At 39.1% G+C, this 19,732-nt stretch overlaps 1 protein-coding gene across 24 annotated transcripts in view; it reads right to left on the bottom strand.

Moving 5' to 3' along the window:
• The window catches only part of FHIT (fragile histidine triad diadenosine triphosphatase), a 1,286,968-nt gene that overhangs the window by 740,104 nt on the left and 527,132 nt on the right, over positions 1-19,732 (bottom strand). Inside the window, exon 3 of one of the 24 annotated variants that reach the window (XM_073230806.1) lies at positions 6,823-6,909. The exons of the other annotated variants lie outside the window; for them this stretch is intronic. The gene's annotated coding sequence lies outside the window, so the exon portion shown is untranslated. The remainder of the gene's footprint in view (positions 1-6,822; positions 6,910-19,732) is intronic. 24 annotated transcript variants of the gene reach the window in all.

Below are 19,732 nucleotides of genomic sequence, written 5' to 3' on the forward strand. Positions count from 1 at the left end.
GTATTCTTTGCTTAGAAATCCCAGAAATAATTATTGTCATGAATGGTAACCATCAAGCAAAATGTCAACGATTTTTCAAGTTGTGTTTTCTCCCCTCTCAGAGTTATTAATAAACTTACCAGATTTGGGGTAAAATATTCATTCACAGGGAATATTTATTTTCCCAATGTGAATAGGGTTATAATATTTAAAAATGTATTTCACCAACAGAAATTAATTTGAGTTGAGGGTTTTTTGTATTTTTTTTTAGCACAGATAATTCCACTGGGCAATAAAAGTCACTTAATCTTCCATCTTGTCACAGGAGCAAAGAAAAGCAACTGCATTTTAAATGTTTAATTAGGAGTAAAATCAAGTTTGTAATGATAAACCACATTGCTACCAAGTAATAAAGATAAACATCTTTGCACATTATCAACACTGAGAAACACTGTCAAATTGTACTTGTTTACAGATCACAGAAAGAAATTCCTATAGTATTAAATGACTTTCCAGATACCACTTGTGAGTTTGGTGTTTCTTTTTTTTCTTCTAGGAACTTGTGATTGATACAATTTGAGGCATTAGAGTTTTGACAGTGACATTTCCATGTAATTGAGAGAAGTTGGTGAGGTTCAGACATGATTGTGTTTGCCTTTAGCAAACACACTCTTCACATTTTGAGGAAAACTGCTGATACAGTCTAATGAAACTCTTCCGGCCCTGCCAAATCACCAACAGATGTGTGTGTCTGCCAAGGGATTTCCCTAGGAATGGTCTAATTTCCTTCTGTCTGTTTAGAGAAAGTTCATTTAAAACCTGTTAAAATGTATTAAAGCACTGTTGCATATATCTTGCTGCTGGCATACTGGCAAAAGAGAAGTTATATAAAGGCTGGCACTGGGGTCTCTACTCAGAACTTAAGAGACCCCATCCCAAACTGAAACCTTCCCTGCCCTCAGCCTTCCAGAAGGGAGGGATCGTCCAGTCTACATAGCTTACACTGTACAATTTCATAAGAGTTAGAACAGAAAGGGGCCCATCTATAGCTCCAAATGCACTTAAAAATATATCTGTTGTTGACACAGAAGTCTAGAGAGATTACATAACTTGTCCACTGTCATAAAGTCAGGTGCCCAGTGACAATGAGACCACCTGCAAACATCAATTTGATGGAGAAACAAAAGGTAGTTCTTACCCATTAGTTTTGCACAAAGGATGTGAGGCTCAAAGATAATCCTTTGAGTATGGAGCTAAAACTTCTATTTATTATCAAATCAATGTTGTCTATAGTTCCTCTGGTAAACTGTTACAGAGAAATCTGATTTCAGATACCTCATTAGAGTTACAGACAACCTTAACCACTCAGGGAGGATTAGCATGGCTTTCTGTAGTGAATTAAAATTGACTTTTGGGAGTTGGTGCAAGGGTGAAGCATTATCACAATGACTATACTTCGAAGAAAGTAAAACGTTTAATTCTTCAGTTTAAAAAGACCAGTTTGAATAAAAAGAAGGTAATACTCAATATCTGATGTCTGAATGAAACAAATACACATACCCACTCATTCCTGTTACTGTGACTGCTCATCTGCCAAAAGCTATTGTTCGTGTCTATCTCACCCCCCTTCCTAGGAGGCAGGATTTCTCCACCCCTGTACTGCTGACATTCTGGATCAGGTAATTCTTCTCCATGGAGTGCTGGCCTGCACACTGTAGATGTTGATGTCCTCTAACTGTGAGATACCAATAGCTTCACCTCCCCGTTACGACAACCAAAAATGTCTCCAGACATTGCTAAATGTCTCCAGGCGGTGAGGTGGGGATAGCGGACAGACAGGCAGAAACCCACCCCCTGCTGAGAATCACCACATTAAGGTGCTGCCCTGGTGGGTCTGCCATTAACGTCATGTGTCCAGTAGGTACTCAGAGCTCAGGAATCTCATGGCCAGGGCCTTGCCAATGTCCACCAGTCCATCCTGCTGAGGACACCTGTTGCTAGATCCTCTCCAGGACTTTCTCTTTAATTCTATATATTACCCAGCATCCTCCCAAACCTCACTTTTTTTTTTCCTGCCTAAGTTATTCAAAATATACAACTGCTTACGACCAAGGAAATCTACCCAGTAAGCAGCTAAGCAGAAAACAATCACCATAGAAGAATTATGTTTTCCTTTCTTCTTTCCTTCTTCCTTTTCTTTCTGTTCTACCTGTATCAGAAAGATGGATGTTAGCTGAACCTATTGCGATAATCTTTTGACAATATATGTAAATCAAACCACCATGCTGTATGCCTTAAACTTGTACAGTGATGTATGCCAATCATTTCTCAATAAAGCTGGACAAAATTCAATACAAAAAAAATAATTGTTTTCATTCATGTCAGTAAAAAAATTACAAATTTTTGTATACTAATAGTAAAGCAAGGCAGAACATAGAATCACACCTTCCCAATAACAAACCAACAAAAACTAGTAAGGAAAATGATAAGCATTTTTAAAGGCTAAAGTTTGACCAGCATCTATAAAACCCTCAAAGTGGTATGAGATTATATAAGAAATTTTTAAACTATAAGCTAAGAAAAAAAAAATGAAGATTCTGGTAAGGTCAACCTCATTAACTCTCCCAACCCCAGCCTTACACACTCCCAGAAATGGCCCTAAGGAAAGAAAGGAAATAGACAGAATACTGAGAATTCTTCAAAAGTAGGGACTAAAGGACAGGAAATGATTAGACAAGCCTGGATAAATTCAATGAATATAGCTTTCTACAGAAGCTCCTACATATCATTTTAAGACCTTATCAGGACTGCCAGCACACACTATAGATGTTCCCTATATGAAAAGATGTCTCCTCTGGAAATATCAATTAGGAATGTCATCCCCTCCTCTGGCCTGACAGAGCCCTGCACCAGGCATGCTTTATGTGCTCACACTTCAGGAGAAGAGGGTGGTTTGGATTTTAGTCCCTATTCAATCCCCTTCAGCCAGGGGTCCCTATACAAGGACAACCAGACAATAGTTCATCACAGCCCTGCCAACGGAGGCAGGAAGGGCAACCAGAACCTGCTGATTTCCAAAGCAACATACCCCCAAAGGGGAGGAATGTTTTAGAGCCCAAAGGAGTAGAATAATCCTAGTTGAGGAATGGGCCCAGGTTATTTAATAGGATCTCAGAAGATAGTGCAGGGCCCAGGTCCCCCATCTGGGCTGCACTCGGCTTCACCACAGCTTTTGATTCTCACATCTTCACAATGTCTACTGCAGTGGCTTTTAAATTTTAAGATGCACCAGAATTACTTTGAAGGCTCATGAAAATAGACAGTTGGGCCCCATCTCCGGAGTTTCTGACTTAATAAGGGTGAGGTGGGATCCAACAATTTCCTTGATTCACCAATCCTGCTGGCTCCTGGACCATGTTCTGAAGATCAGTAATTAGAAAAGTAGGTAGAAAACAATATCCTTTTCTCAAACTATGGCTCAGAACAGGGAAGACAAACTAGTTTCAAATAATCTGAAAGGCATCAAGGGAGATCCACTCACACCAGTTCAGAAAAAGAAGAGAAACATCCAATCTGGATGAAGAGAGAAGAGTGACTACCATGCAGACATACTACCTGCAGTGGGGAATGGACAGGCAGAGAGAGGAGAACATAATGCAAAGGAGAGAGGAAGAACTCAGCTTGAAGAGAATATGACCCAAAGAACAGAAACAAATTCCACATAGGTGTTTTTTTATACTAAAGAACATAATTAGAATATTTAATAATAGTTCAAAGTTTAGAGGATGAAAGGAAATTCAGAGCTAAGGAAATACTCTGAAAAATAATACATACAACTGAAGATGTAATAAATACATTACTAACAGACATAGTAAGAATCAAAACTAAAACCAAATTAAAAGAATGATGGAGAAACTCAAAATAATAATAATGAATACATAAGGAAAAGGTGAGGAACTTGTTAAAGCCATCAGAAACCAGAGCATTAATTATGATGAAGTAGCCCAACAAAAGAATAATCGGTGTCCCCTGAAAAAGTAGACCAGGCATAAAAACTGAGTTATCACTCAGAAGCACTGCCATAAAGGAGAAAGAACTGAATCTTTAGATTGAAATGACACATCATATTGAGAAAAAATGTAACAAACAGCATGAAGACATTCTAACTGACCTATCCGATATCAAGGATGAAACTAGAGTGACTCAGGCTCCCAAGAAGAAGGCAGCAAGTCAACTCCAACAGGGAAAAAGGAATCAGAAAAACAATCACACTTTTATTGCAACACCTGAAAGTCATGTAGCTTAATCTGTAAACTTCAGAGGAAATAAAAAGTGACCCAAGAATATCCTATCAACCAAGGTGCTGTTCAAGCATAAAGGTAATAGGTAGATATTCTCAATAGTGAAACGTTCAGAAAATACAACCCTCATAACTTTCTTGGAAAAAAAAAATCTTGATAATAAAATATACAACCAACAGTAAGTCAAAATAAATAATCCTAGAATGTACACATAATTGCAAAAAGACTAGTTAAGAGTGGTGGGTCCAAATGAAAATAGAACCAGAGCTAAACAAATGAAAGAATTACATTTGCAAAACAGAATGAGGATGTTATAAACCTGTCAGAATAAATATAATGCAAAGAACAAAGTTGGAAGGTAGTGATAAAGGATGTTGAAAGAAATGAGAGAATGCATCATGTAATCTTTCCCAGTAATCGATAATGTCTAAAGTTGACATAGTTAAGGAGTCATAAGGACTCCACGTTTTAAATAATTTCTGGTTGTTTTCCTTAACCTACAGAAGGCTGTTTTAGGGGAAAAAAATATCTTTATAGTAAACAAATGCATATCTGAAGTTCAATAAATCCTCGAGTTTCAATTCAGTTTATGTTTATTCTGTTAAATTCAAGTAAAATTAAATTTAATGCCTCTATTTCTAAAGAAGGTATATTATTGTCTTTGTGTTAGTCCCATTCTTACAAGGTTATTCTTACTATCTATTTTTCTAACTTTCTATCTTTATATACACAGTAAGATGCTTAAAATGATGCTCTTCAAGTTCACAGTGGATATTTCTGGTTGGGATTTGGGGTGATGTTTTACTTCTTCTTTGTAATTTATTGTATTGTTTACCTTTTAATAATGAGTATAAATCACTTGTAAAAATATAATCCTCACCCTAAATGAATACATAGAATATGACACTACTTTTCTGACATCGTAACTGAGTATTAGTGTTCTGTTTCATTGTTTTATTTTTTAATGACCGACCATGTAGGAGGACCTCTGGATGAGGCATCATTCTGAAAATACATCTTCGATGTCAAGTACCCTGGAAGGGGATTGTATCTGAGAATGAACAGAATGGAGCCAAGGCAGTTACCCTGGAAGGTGCCATGTTTCATTTTCTTAAATAAATCTCCAGCTTCTGCTCCATTAATTAGCAGTAGCTAACATTTATTGAGTGCCTATGATGTATTAGGTGACATGCTAACATACTTTATAAGTTTTTTTATTATTTAATGTTCAGAATAACTGTAAAGGATACTAGTAATAATGAGAATGAGAATCACATAGCTTAGATTTGATGAGCGCCTACTACGGGCTAGAAGTACTGTTTCAAGTGATTTATATGCAATAACACTTTTCAGTGGGAGGTCCTGATCACAATGGGAGTCCGCTGTGGAGTAACAGAGAAAGCCATCAGGATGAGCTTTCAGAAATACAGATTTTCATTAGTTACAAGAGAAACCTCACAGGTGAGCCTGACCTTGTGTGGAGAGAGACTGTGAGGAAAGAAAGTGAGCGGAATTAGGGAACTCATGGAATCTTTGACCACAAACGTGAGAGGAATCAAGACTATAGCAGAACTCTGACCATGTAGATATAAAGACCTTGGTCAACTTATGGTTGTCCTGGAAACAGAATTGCAACTGTTATAATGAGATAAGACTACATGCTAATAAAGAAAACAATAATTAGTGTTGGGACTGAACACGGAGCTTAACTCCATCTTGAGAGATGATCTAGGAGCAGCGTGAGATATATTTTTGTCACAATTAAGTCCTGAAGGGGATGGATTTTGGTGTAAATATGAAAGGGTCAGGTTGAATGAACTACAATGCTCAGGAGGAGTGCTATAGTGAGGGTTGCTTCTCCTGGCGGCTCGGACCAAGATGGTGTCGGCAGCGAATTATACAGGCGCACATGGCCCTGCTGCACTCACCGGCTCCTGTGCGGGAAACTGCATAAGGTAGGAACTGAAGAGGTGCATGCTCTTATTAGCCATGGGATTGAAGAGATCTCTGCTCACTCTTCCTCCCCCTACTGCCCAGGAGATCTGGATCTATGCAGAGTGGAGAGTAAACTAAGAACCAGAAAGTTCATCTAATCTTCACAACCTTCCAAATAACATTCTGTGATTATCATCCCCATTGCACAGTCTATTGGTGTTCAGAGGGTAAGTAACCTATCCACAGCCTGTTTCACACAAGGGCTTTCTGACTTCATTCAGACTCTCTCCTGTTTGCTTTTGATTTCTCCTCTAAAACATTCTAATTTTGTTTTGTTTTTTTAGTATTTCTATGGTTCTGTACATACCTTAGGTCATATCTGAATTAAGGGCTCTTTACTAAATACACAAACACACACACACACACACACACACACATTAAGCAGTAAAGGAAGATGGTTTTCTGCTATAAGTTAGTATGGTTTGGTTTGTTCGGTTCTACAGAGCTGGCTTTGTAAATTAAAGGTGTGATCCCTTGAAACCACTGTGATAAAAGTGATTTGAAATCATTCTATTGACAGTCACAATAGAAACAAATGCCTACTTACCACTCACAACTCAGCTCTGGTGAGAACAAATCAATAGAGTAAAATGCTTTCAGCTTCTCAGAGAAAGGTTCCACCTGACAGAGAGACCTGGAGATCAAATAGTCACACCACTTAGGACCAAGGAGTTTATGGATTAGGATGTATTTGAAAAAGCAGTGACAGAAGGTGCTGGTATAGGACCCAACCCCAAGAGGCTTCTGGTCACTATTCCTGTATTTATCTTTTAATTTGTTCCTCCTCTCTCTCTGCTGTGTGTTAAAACTAGAGTAATAAAAGACAACTTTCCTGCATCAAGGAGCTCTTGGTCCAGTGGTGGAAACAATTAATATAATCTATGATTTTGATCTATATTCTGCTAGAGCTGTGCACAGGGGTTGCTGTGGAACACAAAGAGGGAGAAACTATCACAGGGATTGGAAAGGAGAAGAGAGAAAATCATAAGGTATCCCAAGACTGTGGGCATGTGAACTTTTTATATGATATAGTATCTGGTCACATTATCACATATTAAAAACTTCCAAAGAGAAGCCAATCCCAGATATCATCTAAGAAACCAGCGGCTGTTACTAGGCACCTTTACCTGGCTGCCTTTAAGGAGGCCCACCCGAGCCTTCATCTCTTAGGGATAATATTTTTCTTGCCCATCAGTGTTACTGAAGCCAGAAGGACCGAGTCTTTCTGCCTAATTTCCTGCCCAATGAAGAATCCTCCTTTTTGATGTTCCTAATGGATATTCAGCCAATTTCTGTAGTAGGCATCACTTGTGAATTTTTGGCTCCTCAGCCCATATTGCCTTTTTGTAATAGCATCCTGGTTCCCTCAGGGGCATTTCCCCCTATAGTAGGCAGTCTTCGCAGGTTAGTTATTGGAAGCCCTACTCTGCTAGAGAATTTGAAGAGATCCCTGGGGACCTCTGGTAGATGTTCCACTGTCCGCACTCTATATGGACAAAGGATGAGCGTGTAACCTAAGCTCATCCAACTGACCCTTTTCTTCCAGGCCTTTAAATCCTAAACAGGGTGACATACCACTTAGTCTCTCATTCATTACTACTGTGGGGCCTCAATAGCCAAGTAGACCCCATCTTGATTCCTTTCCTGTTTCTAAGCCGGGTCCTCCTGCCCCCACCTTGATTCTATTAATTCCCCGAGTCTTCTGATAAACTCCTTTCTTATGTTAGCCCAAGTTGGTCTGTTACTAAAGTCCACCTGAATCCTTCCACTAATGGAACTATCACTACTTTGTGGGACTGGTCGTTCCACTAGAAGACCTCGGAATTTGCCACAGAGTTATTAATTCAAGTTAAAATCAGCTTCTCTATTACTACGGGCCATCGTCAGGAGGCAGAAAGGATACATTCTAGTCCCTGTTCTGTATGACAGCCACTTTAATATCTGAGGACAGTCAAAGAGCCACCAATAACCACACCACAAGACCCAAGTCAACCAACCCTTTCTCAAGTTGGAAACCACTAGCTTCTTTTCTAACATGACATAAATTCCCAGACAGAAATAAGAGACCTGGACTCTTGATGGATATCTTAATAATATTTTTATGGAGACTCAGAGAAGTCAGAAGGCACTTCCTCAGTATGTCTTTTTGGGGGAGAGCACGTTCATGTTTATTGTCTGCAAAGGTTGGTGAATGGAGGAGTTCATTTATGATACATGCAGAAAGCCCTCTTATCATATACCTGTTAGGTATCTCTGTACTGTCCTCCCGTCTGTCCTCAATTAAAAGTATATTATTTTCTCAAGCCGGCAAGATTGGTATAATTGGTGGTTATTTTCAGAGCAACTCATCAGGATGATAGAGATTGACTATTTTTAATTGAGGTAGCGGAGGTGTTGCGCATTCATTGGGCACTGAGTAAATGTTGCTAGGATTGCAGTTTCCCAAACCACATGTCTGATAAACATCATGTCTTCGACATTTGCAAACGATCCAGAGTCACTCCCCTTGACGTTTCATTTTTCCTTCTTTTCATTCGAATATCCAGTCTAACTACAAGTTTATTATTCTGTACTCATTTCATTAATTTAGAGAAAACACCTATCTGGAAAATATACCTATTCTTGAGCAATACGTCAGAAATCTGAGTTCCTGTGCAAATCAGAGGAGAAGCAGAACAGAAAGACAGAGAAAAGGACAAGTAACTCCCCCGTGCCAGAGGAAAGGTGCTCCATTTAGGGTGCCCTGCTCCCTGTCACAGAGCTCCCAGAGGCGCACGGGGTGGTGTCCATCTCCTTGCTTGTCTGCCCATGCAGACGGTGGGATTCGCCCGCTCCTGCTCTCTCCCTCTCAGTCCTTCAGTTCGGTGGCTCTGAGCCCCAAGTATAATGCCCCAACCTGAGCAGCTCTGAGGCAAGCAGCCTGACCAGCAACAACCAGGGGCAAACACACTCTCTTGCTGTCGTGTCCGCTTCCTCCAGGGCTGTGGGTGTTCTGGGTTGGCGGCCTCTCCCACTGCTCAGGTGAGAGTTGGTGCTCAGTTCCAGGTGAGGAGAAAGGGACAGGCTGCTCTGGATCCAGGCTCATGAAGCTACTTTAATGCAGGCAAAGCCGCCCACCAAAGATTCAGTCCAACTCACTGGGGTTCTACTTGGGTGTGAAGGTCCAAAGAGCTAGCTAATAATAAAGGATGACTCAGCTTTCCTTTGGTCTCACATGTGTGTGTGCGCGTGCGCATGCACACGTGTGTTTTCCAGAAAAGGAGTTTGACCAAATAGAAACTGGATCCAATATCATCATAACAATGTCACAAGTTCATGCTACATCCCGATGCCACATACAAGATTTATTTTTAGGCTAATGAAAAATACATACATCGTACAAAAAGAAAAAATAAATACTAAATGAATATATCCTTATTTGGTTTGTAATTCCATCAGAATCACATCAACAGAGACCAAGGCTGAGTATTTGGACGACTTACGAATACATGAGACTCTAAAGGAATGGGCTGATGCTAAAGCTGTAAAAACCATAACATGAAAGTTTGTTTTCCTTTTAACTCTGAACTAGCCATTTTTCTTCACATTTATTATTCCATAAATGAGAATTTTTCTCAAGTGATGTGCATAGTTAATGAAGAGGGTATTTTTTAATGCTCCAATAACTCTTATTAATTGTTGACATATTGTATAAATCACCTTATCTTGGAACTAATGAAACTCACTAAATTCAGTCCTTTGACCTCTGGACCAGAGACCAGTATGACAAAAAGCCATCAGGGAAGCCCCCACAGGTTCAAAATATTTTTCCTGCTCCTGATAAAATTTTCTGACACATGGTTTTGAAAAGATGCTCCTTACACCCTTTGAGGGAAAGGAATGTCCTGACTGAAAAATAGGGTAGATAAAGTACGCTGGAGTTTCTCCCCTTCCGCATCTCCTTACAAACGGCGAGCGTCTCTGTGGAGGAGAGGGCAGCACCGAGGCCTCTGGGGCAGGCTTCCTCCTGAGGGAGGGAAGGAGGAGAAGTGGGAAGCAAACCCCCAGGTGGGACCCTCGGAAGTAACCAGACTCCCCAGCCCAGCAGCTCTGGGCTGGAGCAGGTATTTTCTCGTGTCACCTTTAAAATATTCCTGTGAGCTGGCTAAGAGAAGGTAAAAGCTAGACATAAGGCGGCTAGTGAACAGTGGGTTTTAAACAGGCGCCTTACCCTTCTACCGCCAGCCCAGGGCTGGTCAGATGGGGCTGCACCCCTGGGGGACACGTGGAAGGGGTGCTGAACAGAGGCGGCCTTAAATGGTGCTGAGTCACATGGTGATGAATTGCTGAGTACATTCCTTTTCAGTCTTTTTATTACATCAAGGAGAAAGCCCCAGTGTGGTACCACAAGTCTCAATCAGCTGCCTAATACTTGGGAATCTCCCCTCTTAACAAAGAGAGAAGCCTCAGGTTTAGAGGATATCAGGACACAGCATCTACCTTCAATGAATTTGTGATCATTTACTTTCACTGAGGATTTTTGTTTCCCTTGTCATCAAGGTAGCTGGTATGATTTTCCCATTTAAAATGGGGGCAGAGTTTCCTTTAAAAGCAAATGTATGTTTTAAATGTGATTCAATTCAGAGAAATATTAAATATATATATATTTATATTGAACATATTAATACCATATACAGGGGGTGCACAGATGGAACAAAACTGGGTAAGAGACACATCAATAACCATCATTCCACTTTGGAGATTGATACATGTTGCTTCTAACCTCCTCGAAAGAAAACAGCATTCCCCTCACAGGTGTGTGAACTCAAGCCTTTCCCATGTATGACAAGCATTAATATGTCCATCATTGGTAATCAAAAAATAATAATAATAAAGCCATCAGGACTGTTTTTTTTCCTGGTACTGCCTGTGGCTCCCTATTCCTTTGCTTGGAGTTCAATCTTTTGCTTTTCATGGAAAAACACTTATCAAGATTCTGTCCACTGAGCTCAGGCAGGTACCACCCTGCCCCACATTGAGCACACCCTCTCATTGCTACATGTATTCCCTTATGCGGTACCCCTCTCTGGAATGCACATCAAAAATCTCATCTCTTAGGTGCTAAAGCAAGGAAAACTTTCAACTTTCTTTGTATCAAGCCTAGAGTTCTTATTACCCTAACAATATGCTACATACTCAAAGCATATTTACAGAATTAAGAACTTTATTCCAAGACTTTGTTTGCAGAAGGAAGACTAGGCTGATTGAATACATTGTTCTATACTGATTTTAATTGTTGCTATAATCTAATCAGTTTCTAACCAGCTAATAGGTATTTAATCAGTTTGAATTTTATTACAAAGCAACTAGAATGCAGCTGTAGGTAGACACCACACAAGTAAATAAAATGCACTATTATTTTTATTATATTTATGTATATGAATTTTATACTAATTGTGTCAAAACTATACTCACTTCCACTCCCTACTAATTTGTTTGTATTAAAGCATTGTTGTGTATTTGCAAGGTGAGAACAGTTGGAACTGTTTATTGCCAAGTGTAAGTTACATAAGTTTCTAGATGTACCCACCTTCATTTGCCAAATAATTTTGTGATTCACTTAAATATTTGTACAGTACTTCAATTACTGACATTGTTTCTATTAATTAATGATATTGGAGTTCAGTTATAAGGAATACACAAATACCGAAGTAGAAACAACATAACAAATTCACGCAGAGTCTGACTTGAACACCCTGAAATATAATCCCATGCTAGAGTTTCCACACAATTCCCCAGAGAATGAGGCATAGCAGTAGTAAAATTCTGAGTGTTTTATGAGACTTAAAACATGGCACAAGGTATTCCAAAGTCCCATGCAAATATGTGAACAATTTGACCTTATTTCAGTTTCTTGAGAGATTAGGGACAACCACAGAATCAACATAGAAATCATTAAGGACCCATGAGGTGCCTGCCCTAAAGGGCTCAGATAACTACAGTAAACGTAAAAAAAAAACCCTAATCATACAATCAAAACACCTCAAGGCTACTCTTCGGAGCATTTACAGACTCACAACATGACCTCAGGCCACTTCTCTTAAGCCTCAATTTCCTCACCTATTAAAAAGGAATCATTACAGTTACTCTTACATTAGTATGAAGATTTAAAAAGACAAAGGCTCCAGCGAAGGGTCTGACTGCTCCTTCGGCTACAGGGATCTCGGAGGCTTATTTAGCGCCGCCAGAGCTGCTCACTTCAAGATCTCCTCATCCTGCTGGGATTCACTGATTCAACAGATGCTCCCTGAATACCTACAGTGGGCGAGGCCTGGGGCTAGGCACCCAAACACGACACTGAAGGGCCGGTTTGAGACAAAGTCAAAGTCATTTGTTCAATGAGAAAGAGGATGAGTAGATTTGCCCTTAAACAAAACACGCCCAGGTAGGTATTTACATTAAAACAAAGATCAAGCCAAGTCTCATGGAAATATACAATGGGGTGTTAAGGAAGGAATGGCCACTTAGTCCAAGTTTCTCTTTGTAAGGATGAGGAAAGAAACTGTTGTTTACTTTCTGAAGTTATTATCAGAATAACTATTGTTTATTGTCAGAATAATACTTGTTATTTATATGGTATATTGGCAGTTCTGAAACATTTTTATGTATACTAGGACAAGGATCTTCTTTTGGGCCCATTGTAGACTAGGTTGAAAGATCTACTGGCCTGAATATGATGACCCCATCACTGTACACCTGAGTCCATTTCCCAGGAAGAACAGAAGATGGCTAACAAAGATACCTGCAGAGAATGAACTTGGTTTCATCTTGTCCTGTGTCTTTAAACTGGTTCTGTTCACACCACAGAGACGACAGTCAGCGAGAGCTAGCTGCAGATGCACAGTGGTGTAAAGGGCACTCCAGCTCTGTTGTAGGCAGTTGCATAAGAACAAGGCTAAAGAAAATGAACTGGTGTGGTAGTGAGGGATCGTTACATTCCAGAAAATTGCTCCTGCATAGGGTTCTGATACCATCAGTGCTCCTGTTCTGCCTGCCTTCAAAGCTCGTGGCAAGATGCCCCACCATTCCTTTACTTACCTTACCCCTCATTTGTTCTACTAATGACTCTAACCCACTGAATGGCGTTCAGAAACACCTGCCAGTCACAGCTCCATACCCGAACCTTGGATTTCTTCTCTGACTGGCAGCAGGAGAGCTCTCCGTGGCCTTCAGAGAGAAGTGGCCAAAGAGTAGAGGGATCAAAAAGAAAGGTCAATTCTTTATGCAAAAGAAAGATGAGGTATGAACTAACTTTGAAAACCTGAATAGGCCACATACTCTCTGATCTTCATTCTGCAAATCATATGCCTTGAAAGGCATCTTAACTGCCTTACATACATATGAAAATACATATATACACACATCATTAACAGCAAACCTGTCTATTATAAAAGCCAAAGGAATCTCCTCACCTTATCCAATTATCCCAAATCGGATTCTCCATCAAAAGATACTTGACCTTGCTGAAACAAACAAACAAAAAGAAAAAATATCCTCTCATTCTGTTATCAAGAACCATATGTTTTGCTTTAACAGCAAAGGGTATACATTTGGTTATTGGATAATTTTTGGTATAGGGACAAATGTATATCTGTTGCTTATTAACATCTGTACCTCTCTTATAACTAGGTTACCTGTCTATGCCAAGGCTAAAGAAAATGAATTGGTGTGGTACTGAAGGATCATTACATTCCAGAAATTTCTGAAGGGAAACCACTCCTCTCTGGCTAGATAAATCTCTAAAATATCTTAAAAAATACCAAATGCTCTTATAAAAACTTTGACTAGATGAACAAATGCCTGGCACACAGATGGGCACTCCATATCCTCATGCTATAGCAGACATTATTAATCAATCACAGAACTTTTTTGACTCTATCTATACAAAATCTTCAATGCTTCTCAATAGCATCTCATGTAAATGTTGGTAACAAATCATTCTTGGCATGAATGATAAAAGTATTCAGAATCCCTGCTTTATGGAACTGAGTATACCACCCTCACTATATTTTGAGTATTAAGAATCAATTAAGAATATCAAAATGCCATCACTTACATAACATAGAAAGAGGAGTTTGCCTGCAGGAACATGGCTCCAAATATTGTAGGAGATTTCAACCCTGCAGGTTTCCATAAGTTTCTTATCACTTTAATGTCTGCCATTTGCTTCCCTTGTACCCTTCCCCCTTTATAAGGTATAAAGGCCACTTCTAGGTCAGAAGAGTCCTCAGGTTAAGTTCTGGACAAAATTTATAGCATCTTAGTAGAGTCTCATGCTTCACAGGATATATGTAATTGTGAGAGCTAGTTGGGAATGACGGTGAGAGAAAAGCAAGGACCGCCCACACTTCTGAGCTTGGAATGCAGATGTGGTGATACGTAGGAAGGGTGGGGAGCTGGCCTTGCAAGGTGAGCAACAGTGGGGTCAAGAGGACAGAGTCAGACCTCAAAGACATAAAATGAATGAAGACTGAGATTTAGCAGATAAACATGAAAACGCTCTTTCTTGAATGAGGAGTGCCATTTCATGGAGCCTGGAGTGTCTTTCCTGGCTATAAAGACCTTTCCTGTCTCTCCCCATAGCACTTCCCTCCTCCCTGAAATGCCCACCCTGTTTTCCCTTCATCTTCCTCCCCTTTCCTTCTCATCCCCTCATTTTAACCTCCCTTTCTTCCTTCCTTTTGCTCTCTTTCATCGTTCCCTCTTCCTTTTCCCTCTTATTTTTGCTTTGTCCAAGCTTTAGACAACCTGCCCACCTGCCCCTAATGCTAAAGCTCTCAAGACTATGGTGCTAGTAGCTCTTTCCCCTGCAGCACAACACAGAGGGGACTTGAGGGAACAGAAGGCAGTTGGGGACTCCTGGATGCTAAACAGCAGAGGTGAGAGCAGGTCCCCTGAGGGAAGGAGGCAATGAGGGAGTAAGTGGAGATGGAGAAAGTGTGTGCATGTCCACAAGTAGATATCAACAAAGTCCACGGACCATGTTGCAATAAGGTTGGCAGAAAACACCATCCAGCAGGAAGTAGTGAAGGCTGCAAAGAGAGAGAGTTTGGAGTAAGAGGTAAGGAAGGAAAGCAGAAGTATGACTGGAACAGAACAGTGGAACAGACATTAACAAGTAGGCGCACACCAAGCATGAGGAGCAAAACTGGGAGCGACCAACTGGGGCTTTGTAACACTTGACACAAAGGAAAAGGGTGTGCCAATTAAATGGTGGCACAACATGAGGAATTCAGTAGATATTTCATGGTTTTATTTGAATTTTTATGTTAACATCACTTTGGAAACAGAATTGTCCTGAGACTTTAGAATAACCTAAATCAGTTTGGGAGCCCAAGCAAAACTAAATACCTATTCTATTCAGACTGAAATATGACTGACAGCCCAGAAATTCTTTGCTAAACCCACGTACTGACGTGAGGTCAACCCTGTCATAATGGGGTGTGTTAGAGAGTCATTCCTTCTAACTAGTTACCGATTTGTAAGAAATCATGAGTGTCTTATATCAAATGACTGTACCTGAATTGTTACCTTGGATTAACACAGTAAATATTGGCATTTTCATGTGGCAATCTGCTATTTGGGAATAATCTAGCCTTCCTGGAGGGATGGAAATAAAGCACATAACAGTCATTTGCCATTCATATAATATTAGACACCAGTAATTTGTCATTCACTGTAGTGTACTAAAACCATTAGAGGAGACATTCATCTGCTCTCAGACATTCCAGGTACGGTCACGTCAGAAACGTGATTCTGCAGGCTGAATGCACTAAGTCCACACTAACGTTTTGTGACTCTAGAATGGAAGTTAATGACCAGTGCAAACCACCAGGCTACTACAGTGAACGAGCAGCAGTAAAAAGGGCCTAATAAATCAGAAATTCAAACAAGACACTCATTTTAGTTACAGTCATTAGTCAGAGTAAAGTGATGGCCCAATTTACCTACACAGTAACTTACATTGATGATAACAGCATTTTAAGTAATATTAACCATTGATTAATTAAGCAAATATTTGATTAGTACCTACTACGTGCAGGACACTCTGCTAGATGCCACAAAGCATATTCAGGCATAAAAGAAATAATCTCTACTTTTACAAAGCTTGTAATCCAACAGGAGAAAAAGACATTTTGCAGAACTCTCATACAAAGTCCAAAATGATGACATAATAAAAAAGATGTATACAAAAAGAATGCTTCAAGAGTACAGAAGAAGTACCTTTGATATTGTCACTTTATAGGAGAAGTCAGGTAAGGCTGTATATAAACAAATCATCTGCACATGTATTTAAAAAAAAAATCAGACTTGGAAGAAGCCAAATTTCAGGGAAAGAATGTCCCACGTATAAAAATAAGTAACATTCCTGTTGGATGACCTATTGTCAAAGCTGAATCACTAACTCCTTCCCAGCAATCTCTACTGCGAAGCTGAGAGCAGGGACTACATTTCCCCGAACACTCTTTCCTGAATGGGTCCAAGTGGAGTTGGCCAACGAGAAAGCAGTGAAAGCAGAAGGAGAAGCCATCTTTCAGAAGTCAGAGAGGTGTGCACAGATGAGATCTTCCTTGTTGTATATTGAGAGAGTCAGTGAGAGCAGAATGGTAAATCCCACGTGGCCCTGCTTTCTGCACTGAAACTATGATGAGTCTCTGAATAACTAACCCTTGTCATTGAATCGCAACTGTCAGAAACAACATTGACCAAATTCTTCTTTTTCTCATGCTTTGTTTGCATGCCAGTTGGCTTAAATATTTATATAATATATTGTCACCTCTTTGGATGTCTACAGGACCTATTTATACTACACTGGATATAAACTCAACCCAGATGTGTTGGTGTTGGTTCAGTTTAACTTATCATTGAATCTGTACTTGCAAATATAAGCAGAAGCCATTCTAAGCCTCTATGGGATATTATTCCCAAAGCCCATTACCTGGTATCAAAATATTTCATCATATTTAATGATTATGATGTGTTTAAATGTGCTGTATCAGTTTTCTCCTCCATCCCCTTTGATTTCTTAAAATAATGTTTTACAAGTAATATTCTCCTAGAACTAATAAGCAATTATAACAGGGTTGCAGAATATCAGGTTAATATACAAAAGTTAATTGCTTTTTATGTACCAGAATTTGAAATTCAAAAACACAATAGATCTATATTAACACCAAAATACAAAATACTTAGGTACAAAGCAAACAAAATATGTCCAAGATTCACATGAGGAAAACTAACAAAAGTGATGAAAGAAATAAAAAGAGATCTAAAAAGACGTATTTCATGTAAATGGATAGGAAGACTTAATAGTGTCAAGATGTCAGTTCTTCCTAACTTAATCTACAGATTCAATGCAACCCCAATAAAAACCCCAGCAACTTTTTTGTAGATATTAACAAACTGATTCTGAAGTTCATAAAGGTTACATGTCTAAAAGATCCAGAATATCTAACACAATACTGAAGAAGAAGAACAAAGTTGGAAGACAGGCACTCCTGAACTTAAAGACTTTCCAAGCTTCTGTAACCAAGACAAAAAAAAAAATTTGTCAAAAGAACAGAGAAATAGATCAATGGAAGGGAATAGAGAGCCTAAAAATAGAACCACAGAAATACAGTAAAATCATTTTTGACAAAAGAGCAAGGCAATTAAAGGGAGAAGATACTCTTTTCAACAAATGGTGCTGGAACAACTGGACATCCACATGCAAAAAGAAAAAAAAAATCAACACAGACACAGACTTTATACCCTGCACAAAAATTAGCTGAAAATGGATTATAGACATAAATGTAAAATGTAAAATTATTAAATTCCTGAAGAAAAACATGAGAATATCTAGATGACCTTGGATGAAGCAATGAGTTTTTAAATAGAACACCAAAGGCACAATCCATGAAAGAAATAATTGATAAGCTGGACTTCATTGAAATTTAAAGCTACTGCTCTGTGAAAGGCACTGTCAAGAGATTGAGAAGATAAACCACAGACTGGGAGAAAATATTTGCAAAAGACAAATCTGATGAAGAACTATTATCCAAAATGTACAAAGAACTCTTAAAACTCAACAATAAGGAAATGAGCAACCCAACGAAAAAATGGACAGAACATTTATACAGACACCTCACCAAATGATACACAGTGGCAAATAAGCATATGAAAAGATAAATTTTTAGTGAATTGCAAATTAAAATAATAATGAGATACCACTACACATCTGTTAGAATGGTGAAAATCCAAAACGTTAAAATCACCAAATGCTAAGAGGATGTGGAGCAACAGGAATTCTCATCCATTGTTGGTGGGAATGTATAATGCTTCAGCCACTTTAAAAGACAATTCAGCAGTTTCTTTCAAACTAAACGTACTCTTACTAAAGGACCAACAATCCTATCCCTTAGTATTTACCCAAAGGAGTTGAAAATGTATGCCTACACAAAATCTGCACAGAAATGTTTAAAGCAGCTTTATTCATAATTGCCAAAACTTGGAAGCAACTAAGATATTCTTCAATAGGTAAATGGATAAACAAACCATGCTACATCCAGGTGATGAAATATGATTCAGCACTAAAAAGAAATGAGCTATAAAGGCCTGAAAAGACATGGGGGAAATTTAAATGTATATAGCTAAGGGAAAAAGCCAGTCTGAAAAGTCTATATATTATATGACTCCAACTCTATGTCATATTGGAAAAGGCAAAACTCTGGAGACAGCGGAAAGATTGGTGATTGTCAGGGGCTTGGGGGTGGAAGGGAAGGATGAATAGGTGGAGCACGGGGGCTTTTAGGGCAGTAAAACTATGGTGTGTGATACTGTAGAGTTGGATACGTGCCATTGAACATTTGTCAAAACCCACAGAATGTACGATGCCAAGAGTGAGCCCTAATGTAAACTACAGACCTTAGTGAATAATAATGTAACACCCTTGACTTCTCAGTTGTAATAAATGCACATACCATGCTACTGCAGGATGTTCACAACAGGGGAGCCTGGGGAGAATGATGGGGTACATGGGAACTCTGTATTTTTGCTCAATTTTTTTGTAAACCTAACACTGCTCCCAAAAAGAGTCTATTAATTTAAAAAAATTTGAAGCAATACATGAATGCATTCTTGTTGCAAAAATCTCAAACCATTCAGAAGCCTACAGATTAAAATATTTAAGTCCCAAGTGATTCTCCCATACCAATTCCTCTTTCATATCCAGGGTAGATGATATTAATAATTTGGTATGCATGCTTCCAGTCTGCTTTTTAATATACTTTCTTATATATGGGTACATGTCTACTAAGTCTTTTGAACATATATGAACCATTTTATACATATTATTCTGAGATTTGCCCAGTTCTTTAAAGTATCCATTAGAGGTCATGCAGAGCATTATGTGAAAAAATAGACAGAAAATACATTTCCAT

The sequence above is a fragment of the Manis javanica genome, chromosome 3 (genome assembly GCF_040802235.1).
Source record: "Manis javanica isolate MJ-LG chromosome 3, MJ_LKY, whole genome shotgun sequence".
Classification (NCBI taxonomy): Eukaryota; Metazoa; Chordata; class Mammalia; order Pholidota; family Manidae; genus Manis; species Manis javanica.